Source organism: Apis mellifera, linkage group LG16 (assembly GCF_003254395.2).
Source record: "Apis mellifera strain DH4 linkage group LG16, Amel_HAv3.1, whole genome shotgun sequence".
Taxonomy (NCBI): Eukaryota; Metazoa; Arthropoda; class Insecta; order Hymenoptera; family Apidae; genus Apis; species Apis mellifera.
The window spans coordinates 3668447-3680473 of NC_037653.1; the positions used below are offsets into that span (position 1 = coordinate 3668447).

The window sequence follows — 12027 nt, forward strand, 5'->3', positions numbered from 1 at the left end:
CGTCGAACGTACACGTTATTTCACTTCAACTTATTATATTTCTTCTCGCTCGTACTTCATCGAGTATATAGAAAACATAAAAACACAAGCGAGTTCTAGAACAATATATATATAGACATCGAAGCCTATTTTTAAAATTATTTAAAGTTAACATTGTTCGTCAAATATAAAAATTGAATTATTTAATAAAAGAATCTCTAGAATCGGTCTTAAATTTTCCTCAAGTTTTCGAATATTCCAAATATACATATTTATATACATATACACCGCGTTTCGTTATAAAGATTACATAACGTGGCGCGTTTAAATCGACGGTTGCCCATCCCCGGTTACAGTTAGATTGAACGTATGAAAGTTGCACGTACATGCATTCGGTATGAATGATTTTACAAACTAGGGTTTGTTGCACCGGTGTAACACTATAGTCGAACATTCGGTTAGTTGGGAAACGTGATGAAAATGATTACTATTTATGCAAGCATTACGCTACGTTACAATTCCGTTGCGTTAAAGTTGAATTATTTATCGCGGTGGGCATATTGCAGACGCGAATGCATTAGCGGCCGTCGTTGCCGAGTGGCGGGAAGAAAAAGAAGCGCAAAACCCTAGGGGAAGAGGTATGTCTCCGAAACGTACGCGGTACACGGGGCATAAAAGTGCACGGTAACGGGCGAAACAACCAGTTTTCAATAAATGGAGGCAACGCAGAGGTATCCTCCTCTGAATATCGGGTTGCAAAAGAAAACCCGTGGAGAGATAGCGATGCTTTGTTCGTGGCGCAGAAAGAGAGAGAGAATTGCGCAATGAAACGAGAGCCCGCGCCCGTAAGAGACGGGCACGGAAAGAAACCATCTGCGTCCCGCTGGGCAGTTGAGGGAAATAATCTTGAGCGATCATTGCCTTATTTAAACTTTTATGCAACCAGTTACTCTACCGATAATTCCTGTCACGTATACCCGCCAACGGCCACGTATGATCCGCGCGCGTGTGTCACTTTCGCGTAGATGTCTCAATCCGATGAACAAGGCGAAGGTTCAAGGCAATTTGCGACGGCACGTAGGCAGAAAAACCGACACACGTATCTCGTGCATCGAGAAATTCCTCCCCGCCGAACGATAAATTCTCGTTGCTTCGAAAATTAATTACACCTAATATAGGATGATAAAAATGGGTAAATAAACAGTGTTATTGATTAGAGATCTCACTTACAAGTGGTAGGATCCGTAAAACTTGCTTTCCAAATCCGACGGATGGAGATACTATCGAAATGCTTCGTTAATACTTCGAACCGAAATTGAAAATAAATCGTAGCGCTGTTACCGACCGAACGGCTCGGCGTCAGAGAGCGAACTTCCGAACACAGAGCTACTTTTTTGAAATCATACTTTTTTTTACCTGAAAATCGGCTAGAATAATTTTCACGGTCGATGCAATTGGGCAAACATGGGAAGGATACGTTTCAAGGGCCGAGACAAGTGTCCTTGAATCTCCTCCTCTTTTCTTCTTCTTGATTGTGAACGCGGTCGTGAAAAAGGCCTTAAAAAAGTGTACGCAAGTGGCAAGGAAGGCAGTTACGAAATTGCAAGGAATTTCAAGGCTGCTCGTAAAAACCTCGGTAAAGAATAGTCCAAGTGCCGCGTTTCCTGCAATAGTGCGGCTTTTTTTCCTCGCTCTCCACGGTTGAAAAAGGAAGATGAGGGGGGGGGAGGGGAGGGTAGAGACGGGCCTGGAAGTCTCTCAAGGGTTGTTAAAAACGGCCGCTTTGGCTAAAAAAGCATTTTAACGGGGTGACGGAGAGGGTGTTTATGGCGGGAATACCCCATAAAGGGTCACGCAGTCGGCTCGGAGGGGGGGGGGGAGGGTGACCGGTAAAAAGGCAAAACCTGCAAGGTCGTTGCGCTTCGACTTCGTCCAAATCGGACGTTTTCCACGACACGGCCGAGAATCATAAACCTTCGAAATTTCTATGGTAAACACCCCGAGTTTTTTTGTTTCTTTCCGAACGTAACACGAACGCCTCCCCCCTCTCGTTCGTTGCTCGCGTTTAAATTCGAACGCTGTACTCGGCCCTCGGTTGTTGTGAAATATTACACCGCGGCCTCAATGTTTACCAAACGGCACGCCATTTTATTTGTTTGCAAATATTATCCATTATTTGTTAACAATTTCATTCCGTACAAATTTATATTCAAATATAAATAGTATCATGAGGAAATGAAAATAAAAAAGAAGTGAATTTTAAGCGATGAAAAATAATGGAAGATTGTAGAACTTTCTTACCGTTGAATCGTTCAGTCCGTCGGAATGAAAACGAATCTAATAATGTGAAGAATTTTCTGAATTTCTTTTTCAAAAATTTTTCTAAAATTTGATTTGTTGTATTAAAAATCGATCTTTTGTTCGAGCAATAATTTAATCGATTTTTCTTTTCGATCAAAGAATATTTTCGAAAAAACGATATTTGATATTTTTTCTTAGTTTAAAAAGGGCAGGGCAGCGTGCAAAAAAAGTATATATTTACGACGGGAGGAGGATCATAAAGGGTCAGAAGGCTTTGGATAACAGGTAAAGTCTGCGAGAGCGATCCGTCGGAAGCGGCCCGACGGATACCGGCCCGTGACTGAAACTAAATGTCTATGCCTGCCGTGACCTCGTAAACCCTACAATTGCCCATTTTCGAGTCTCTGCTTTTTATTTTTTCTCTCTCTCTCTCTTTCCTCCCTCATTGAAACCGAGCACTTTTTTTTTTTTTCGAGCCAAGGACAACCTTTTCGACGATGAATTCGTGGGGTTAAGAGTTAGTTGGTCTCCGGCCTACGCGCCTCTAACACCACTCGTTTCGTTTCTTCCGTCGAAAAATCGTGTCTCGGATATCGCGTTATAAAGGATTGATATGTTCGAGTGAATCGAAATTGTGAGTGTCGATAATAATAATAATTTCGTCGCATGGCCGACATCTTGTTTTCCATCTATTCGACGCGTGTAACAAAGAGTTTAAATTAGATTTAAAATATTGAAATTCAAATATTGAAAAATTATAAACAAAATATTATATGAGACTGTTAAGACTAACTAAAAATAATATCTCGATAGAATATTCTGGATAATTGAACGACAGCGTCGAAGAAAACGTGTTATTATCACTCATGGAGCATTCCCTTCCGTCTACATCTAAATTCCAAAAAAAAAGAAGCTCGAATCGTAGATAATAAAAATTACAAAGTTATACATAAAAGAAATTTTCCCTGAAAAAAGAAATATTCGAAAAGACTTACAATTCAATTTCATTTGATAAACTGTGCCGGTAATATTCCCCTGAAAAATCGTCGCGCGATCGAGTGCCAAAAAAAAAAAAAAAATCCGAATTAATCGGCGCACACGGCGCCCGTGTGACAAACGCGTTTGCACGTAGCGTAAGTACTGGTTGGAGGATGGTCGGGCGTTGAGGTAGGTCAAGAACTCGTTGCCATATCAATATACTTAAGTGAAATGATACGAGGCAGTCGTAAAACCCGACAGTAATGACGCATTAGGGGGTTTGCCGGCCCGATTTAGTTGGCTATCAAACAAAAGGCAACTTTTACTGAATCCAAGACGGAGGCGCGCGCGCGCGCGCGCGCGCACGTTTTAAAAGGTTCGGCCGAAGGAGCAGCGCGCGCGGCCGGCCCCATTTATACCTGACGTTTTATGCGTTTTATAGGTGCGACGTGCGTCTCTCGTGTGCCAAACGGCGCATAAAAGTGCAACCAGATTGCACCGTTCCCCTCGCTTTAGCGAGATTATTCTTCAAAATTTCGCACTTACCGACCGAGTCGCACATACTCGACGATCCGATTCGGCCTATTTGCTTTGCGCATTGACTCGATCACGCGTTTTATCTTTAAATATATCCATTTAAGAGTCTCTGTAATGGACATCGTCACGGATTGTTATTAACGTATTAGATTATCTCCCAATTGTGATACTTAAATAGGCAATGATGTAATTATTCTCAATAATTATTGATTAAAATTCAATATATTCGGTAAATTTTTACACGTTTCGAATTTTCAGATTTTATAACAAAAGGAAAATTTGTAATAAATTCAACTAGCTTATTTCTTCGTAAAATATATTATTTGAGATTATATTTGCTTACCAAAATTCCGAATTTATTGTGAAATCAGTTATTTCGTATATATAACAATCTATTAATAAATTGTTAAAAAATAGTATATGAATAATTGAATTTGAAATTTCAATCTCAATGATTTAACTACATTAATTTCAATAATCTAATTACACGATGATTGCAAAAAAATAAAGGAGGAAATAGTGGTCTCTTCTAGCAGTGAGGACTGTAATAACGCTATACGATTCTTTGAAGAAGAAGAGGATGATGAATATTTAGTGCGACAACAACAATAGATTATCAACTGCATAAAGCGTGACCCGGATAACGTTTGAGGCTGAACATTTGAAATCGTAAATACGGCCGCGATACAACATCGGTAAACGTGCTTTTCCTCTGGAACGAATAACGCTTTCAATGTACCGAGACGAGCTGGTACTCGCTTTCATAAACCTGATATTAACTTCACGTTTACCATAAACCACCTCGTATTCTCGTTAAGAAGGGAGGGAGGGATAAAAAGGAAAAAGAAAGGAAAAGAATCTGATTAGACGTTCCTCCATAAAGAACACGATTCCCCGATTTTTATTACGCGTACACATGCGCACGAGTGAAATGAAGAATCGACCAAACATGGCGAGAACTTCTTAGATTTATACGCGCGCCGTGCGAGAAGGGAGAAAGTGAAGATTGATGGGATCAATATGCAGTAAGTCTGAACAATGCGTTTTCGGAGCTATAACGGTGGAGACGCGTCGGGAAAAACTTTGATATTATTGTTCACCGGAAATACTTGTCCATTTAAAATTTATCAACGATTATAATCCTCCCGCGAGAGGGTAAATAGAAAAATGCAATTAAAAATGGCGCGGTATATACGGTATGAATATTCAGTTTATTTTAATAATTATTATTATTATTATAAAACTTGGCGGAGGATTTGATGAGAAGTTACGACATATTCGAATATCTCACGTTTAATGAAAATTAACGGGGCACGAAAATTTTAATTTTCGTGGGAAAGTATTGGAAGAAAAATTTTTTATTCATTTTAATTCGTATAAAGGAAGGGGCAAAAGTGAAATTTGCGTTATATGACAGGATTGATTTAATAATGAAATTCGATTTCGGAGTGGAAAAATAAAGAAACGAATCCGTAATTAATAATTCGGGTAAAGGAAATTTGAAAAATTTGTCGCACGGTGTAAAAATGAACAGTTCAGAGCGAAAACTTTGAAAACGCAGTAAAACGCTTATATGACCGATGGTTGCATCAACGACAATTTCACCGTATCGTTTATTAATTGTTTTAAATGCGCGTCAAATTAGTCGAGCTCGTAAATGATATGTCACGTATTCAATTTACAATCATGGGATTCGCGATTGAATAAATTAATGCTATTGCGATACTATCATTCGCATAATAAATGCCGCGTTATCGAATACATACGTTCGAGGTATTAGTTGGACGTATATATATATACGGCAAAACCGTGGCAATTAATCGAGAAAGATTTTTCAGTTTCTGGATGGGATGCGATTAATGAATTTATAAAATATAGGGATTCGTATTGAAAATCGTATAACGATTGAACGAAATTGATGGCCGAGACACCGATTACAAGATAGAACTTATATATATTTTACCTCGAAACGTGAAAATAAAATCGTAATAAAAGAAAATGTTAAAACAAATAATTTAATATTCTCGGATACAAGTTTCTACTATTTTCTCGTTAAAAAACGAGAAGAGGATATAAACGATAGATAGAAAAAGATACTGTGCCAAAAAGGATATTGCAAAATCGGGGAACGAGAGATTAAACCATGCTTCGAATTCGAATCTATAAGTGTTTTGCTCCTCCGGGAATCGGGCGGCGGCACGTGTCAAAGGGTGGAAGAAGAAGAAGAAATTCAGCAAGCGGGCAATAATGCGCAAGCGCGAACTGCGATGGAGTTACTGGGGATGCAAACGTGAATGAGCAAGACGGCGCCTATAGTCAAGATGGCTGCCCTACTCCCTCCATCGCGTCTCCCATCGCTATACCGGTTGGCGCGCCTGCCTCGAGGAGAGAGAACCGAAGCCAGCTCACGTCGCTAGCCAGAAACGGATACATACAATCGCATACTGTTTCGTCTACTCACTTACCCCAAATATTTTTAAACTTCTGCCGCATACTCTTTTTTCTTCCTCTTTTTTCTCAATGCGGCGCTTGCCGTTTCGGCTTTTCGGTAGTTTCGTTGACTCTTGATGTATACAGCCTTCCGAAATTCTCGTCGTCGTCGTCGTCGTCGTCGTCGATTTTCCGTGAAAAGACACGCACGAAAATGTATCGTCGTGCGCTTGCCGACGCTCGCACAGCGCAACGCTGTTTGACACGACGCAGGAGTAGAAAAGAGAACGACAAGGAGGGGAACAGTGGTAAGGGCGGGTTACGTGAAAGATACATGTAAGAGGGGAAGTTTGAAATTTCCGATCCATCTCATTCGCACCATAAAAATAATGCATCTGTTTCTACGTTTACGTTTTAAATTTCTTGCTACATTGCTAACGTATAAATACATCGACTTGAAAAATTAACGAGGAATGAAAAGATTAATCGTAAAAGATATATAAAGCTCGTTTAAAAACTATTCTTATTTGTGAATTGTAACATTTTCAAAATCATTATTATATTCATTCATATTATATCGTTAAAAATAAAAATGGGATATTATTTTAATTTTTATCGCGAGAAATTATTAGTAATAAAATTCTATAGAAAACAAGAAGCAAGCTCCTTTTTCTTGAGCTTGCTGAACCGAGTTTTATAATAGGTGCGCGCGTGTAAAATCAAACAATATTGATCGTTAAAACCGCCATAGAAGCGATAGTTTCTCTCGACGTTCAAACGTTCGCGGAAGATTTTCTAAATCGCATAGCAGTAACCGAGATTCTTACCTGTGAGTCAAAAGAGGCGGTCTAAGGATAGGCAAAAGAGGTTAGAAGAGTGCGAACTCGGGAGGAAGAAGGATAAAATGAACGAAGGCTGCGACAGATGGACCGTGCGCGGAAGGTGGAAGGAGAATCCTAAGATGGCTGCCGTGTGAGCACGGTGTACGCGTCGCGTGGAACAACAACGTGGGTGAGCTAACGGGTGCCCGAAGTGGAAGTGCAAGCCATAACTCGGTGATTTTTCTCGGGAGTGAATTCCATTCTTGTCGACGAGTTTCGTTAAAAACGTTTTCGTAAACCGGCAGAAACGTTGCTCGACGCACGGCCACGCCCTTGGCACGGGCAGCCATCTTGCGTGTCAGCTGAGCGCGATGCACCACGGTAGTCAGTGTTGCAACCTTAGCAACCATCACGCGACTTGCGCTGCGTTTGCTCTTTGCCAACATTGGTTAACGCTATTGTACAGGTACATTTATTATTTATTTTATTTTTCTTTCTTTCCTTCATCCTTATTAAATTAGATTTAATTTGAAATTCAATCGTAATTTAAAAATTACAATATTTAATATTTTCTTATTTCATTATTTAAAATACCCTTCATTCGTGCATGTTCCTTGGGGAATATTTTTGAACAAATTTCTTTAAAAAAGAAAGAGAAAAGTCTTTTATTTCGATATATTTTTATAACCTTTTGTTATTTTTATACGGTCTAATTAATGATATAAAAATCGTGATATATCACGGAGGATAAACTTGTGTAGATAAATTTAGTAGGAAAAATGGAAAGTAAAAATAACGAGTGTAATATACTCGAAGTAAAAAGCTTTTCGGAACAGTTTCTTCTTACGTCTTGTACTTTTATCAGTTCCTTTTTTCTTTTTTCGGTCTTGCCGACGATACTTGCATTCTTCTTCCGTTCGGAAACAATAGCGGAAAAAATATATTTATGGAAATATACACGTTCGATTTATTTTTTTCGCCCAAGCGAAAAGGCATTCTTAAGCTATTTTTCTCGACCATCTATTTTTAACACATTTCTTCTTTATCCTTATTGCGGGGACGACGTAGGTTTCAAAAATAAATACATTTTCTTTCCAACGAAACAGGAGCAAAATAATCGCGAGGTGTTAAGCGAGGTTACAACTGTTGATTTATCCATTTATTTTCACCGGATATAAGAGAATCCCGATATCATCGCATTTTAGCAGACCACGAAACATATCCACTTACACTTCATTGCCTATCAAGCCCGAGTACTTTAGCTTGAGTTTCACGTTGCTTGCCGTTTCTCGTCTCCGCTGAAACTTATAAACGTGTTATATATCAGATAAATGTTTCCCCCTTGCGCGGCAACCATCGTTTGCCCGCAAGTAGCAGAAAGTAAGCCTAGTAAATATTTTCCTCGATCTTAGATAAACTCATCGGCAAAATCCCGATAAGATTATACCATAGTTTTACTTTTTCAAATATTATTACACGATATAAATTAAATTAGAACGTAATAATAAAAATTATAACAGCTTTATTCGTATTTACATTTTACAATTTGAGGTTAGATTCGTTATTAATCGATACATAGTTCAAAATCTAATTTAAAATATGGAAGAATAAAATAGGTGGAGAGATAATACTTGTGTAAAAATATAATATAATCTCTCGAGGAAAAAAAAAGTGAAAATAAAAAGGAGATAGTATTAATGGGGGGATCATGTTTTTGCCGTTTCTCCCGTGGTCCCTCTTTTCGGTTTAATTCAACGGAGTTCTCCCGCCACTTCTTTAAGATCAAGCACATTCCTTCCAAGACTTCTCTTCTTGGCCCCGATGAACCCGCTTGATGAAAAGCTTGGCCGGCCCACGTCGCCACGCTTCTTATGTACACGCCACGTATATATCCTGCACGACTATGTATATCCAAGCCTACGCGTAGGGGCCTATCTAGGAGCCATTGCTTTACCCGATAATCCACGACTTCTGTTTCACGATCCTATCTCACCTCTATTGTTTCTATGATCGTACGTACAGTTAACCGTGCAAGTCGTATATAATATTACAAAGTCTAAACTAAAGACGATATGCATCGTTCCGAACTACCAACCTTGCGGATGCCTCGAATGTCTTGAATATATTTTTCTCAAAGATTTTATGGTATTCTTTCTTCGATCAACAACAAGTTTCGTTTTTTCTAACTATCGTATGAACGAATGAAATAAACCTAGAATTATACGATTTAGCAGTCGCTTCTAATAATATAATTTATTTCTCGATAGAAAACTAGCGTTTCGTGCAATGGCCGCAAGAGGCGCTCGAAGCTGGCATCTCGAGCGCGTTGAACATTCCATATCTTATCTTCGAGGTTTTAATTTTTTGTCCCGGAGTTGAATACGGTTGGCATGACGTTACGAATTTAATTTTAATCTTTCTTTCTTTCTTCTCTTAAATATATCTCGATGGATAAGACTGGAACAGAGTTGAGTTAATAATTGGACGATTAAATCGAACACGATGTAACGTCGCGTGATAAAGGTAAAAATTACCGAGATCAATTTAGCAGAGAAACATGGGAGTATCGATCGAGAAGTTTCCCGCGCATTATCAAAACTGCGATATTTTTACAGCTCGGCACGTTATTCACACACGCACCGGAAGTTCGTTTATGTTCCAACCAATCTTGCTAATCTAAAACGTTCGATCGTCAGTCACTTCTTGTTAGCGCCTAGGGTTATATCGCGTGTAACGCCATTAACGTGCGCATCACGCCACCCGTGTTAAGTAGGATAGACACCAACGTGGAATAATTATTACAAGTGCATCATCGTGCAAACAATCGCGATGCACTCTTTCGACCGTATTTCACTTTCGTACGGCAGCTCGTTGCAATTTTGAGTAATTGGACTGGATAAAAAACTAGACTGCAATAAGAAGGTGCAAGCTACATCTGAAATCTCTATAACGCTTTCAACGCTGGTGGAAAGTGAAATTATTAGGTATTGAATACGACGATATTTAGGATAAGCTTCCCTTTTATCGTATCCGACAGAGGATATTCCGTGTAGAGTAAGCTCTCCCCGTAGGGAGAGCTTTACCTGTTATGAAATTTCCAGTGACCAGAGTAAAGAGAAGTCCTAATGTGGCCGATTTGCATGGAAGATTAGGGAAATTAGGTGGGCGTGCCACCTGGTGGTACTTCCGTCCAAACATTGCGGCACGCCTATTTACCTTTGCTCGGCTTACCTACCTGCTTGCACTTACTTAAGCCCGTCGTAGAAACGATTACGCGACATACAGCAATATTTGCCCCCACGATTGAGATTAGAAGTGCTCTGACTAGACTAGAAAGAGATTCGCTCCTTATCTTCTTCTAATATCTATGAGAAATAAATACTCTTCCAATCTCTTCCAATTCTTTCCCTTCGCGTGAGAATGAAATTTTCACACACATTATCGAACTCGAAAATATCTTGATTACTATATATATAATGTATACATCTACCAACATGAATTGATAACATTCTTATTATAAATCCCAATTGTCTAAGAATTGTCGAATAAGCAACAACTTTTTTTGCAAATGATATTGTTAATCTAGAAATTAATAAAATAAAATTTTTGTATTTAAAATAAATAAATTCCAGCTATTACTAAAATTGATGAATGAAACGGGAGTTGGAGTTATTATTGCTATTGAAAAAGGATTTCATATCGATCGTATTATACTATGGAGCCAAGCTAGAAATCTTAAGAGACATTTTTTTCTCTCCCTCCTATTTACGAGAATGAATTTTTACCGTTACGAAAAATCGTTTAATATCGATTGGGCCCCGTAACTGAAAGTATATGTGAAAACTAACCTAAAAGTAAATGCCCTTAAAGCACGAAAAACTTTCCGTTCTGATTTGTGCGAGCGATTCGAGATAAGGTGTTATTTAAGGAAACTGCCGGTGCTCCGGTGCAAGTTTTTAAAAAAACTCTAAAAGTAATAAATACAGTAAAAAAGAAAAAATACATGCGCGTAGAATCCACGATAAAAATTATTTTCAATCTTAAATATATTTATTTTTATAGAAAAATCGGGGAAAGAAATATCCGAACGGTTTGACAAGTTCGTATATATAATAAATACAAAAAAAAAAAAAAAAAAGAAAAAATACATGCGCGTAGAATCCACGATAAAAATTATTTTCAATCTTAAATATATTTATTTTTATAGAAAAATCGGTTTGACAAGTTCGTATATATAATAAATACAGTAAAAAAAAAAAAAGAAAAAATACATGCGCGTAGAATCCACGATAAAAATTATTTTCAATCTTAAATATATTTATTTTTATAGAAAAATCGGGGAAAGAAATATCCGAACGGTTTGACAAGTTCATGCATATAATAAATACAGTAAAAAAAAAAAAAAAAGAAAATACATGCGCGTAGAATCCACGATAAAAATTATTTTCAATCTTAAATATATTTATTTTTATAGAAAAATCGGTTTGACAAGTTCGTATATATAATAAATACAGTAAAAAAAAAAAAAATCGGCTGCGCGTAGAATCCACGATAAAAATTATTATTTTATAATCTTAAATATATTTATTTTTATAGAAAAATCGGGGAAAGAAATATCCGAACGGTTTGACAAGTTCATATATAATAAGTACAGTAAAAAAAAAAAGAAAAAAAAATCGGCTGCGCGTAGAATCCACGATAAAAATTATTTTCAATCTTAAATATATTTATTTTTATAGAAAAATCGGGGAAAGAAATATCCGAACGGTTTGACAAGTTCGTATATATAATAAATACAAAAAAAAAAAAAAAAAAGAAAAAATACATGCGCGTAGAATCCACGATAAAAATTATTTTCAATCTTAAATATATTTATTTTTATAGAAAAATCGGTTTGACAAGTTCGTATATATAATAAATACAGTAAAAAAAAAAAAGAAAAAATACATGCGCGTAGAATCCACGATAAAAATTATTTTCA

At 37.5% G+C, this 12027-nt stretch overlaps 1 protein-coding gene across 3 annotated transcripts in view; it reads left to right on the forward strand.

The window, feature by feature from the left end:
• The first annotated feature begins 5696 nt into the window (after positions 1 to 5696).
• Ubx (ultrabithorax) overlaps positions 5697 to 12027 on the forward strand; it is a 146609-nt gene continuing 140278 nt past the window's right edge. The window contains exon 1 of one of the 3 annotated variants that reach the window (XM_016916906.2): positions 5697 to 7512. The gene's annotated coding sequence lies outside the window, so the exon portion shown is untranslated. The remainder of the gene's footprint in view (positions 7513 to 12027) is intronic. The other 2 variants (XM_026445701.1, XM_026445702.1) reach the window with 2 other exon arrangements.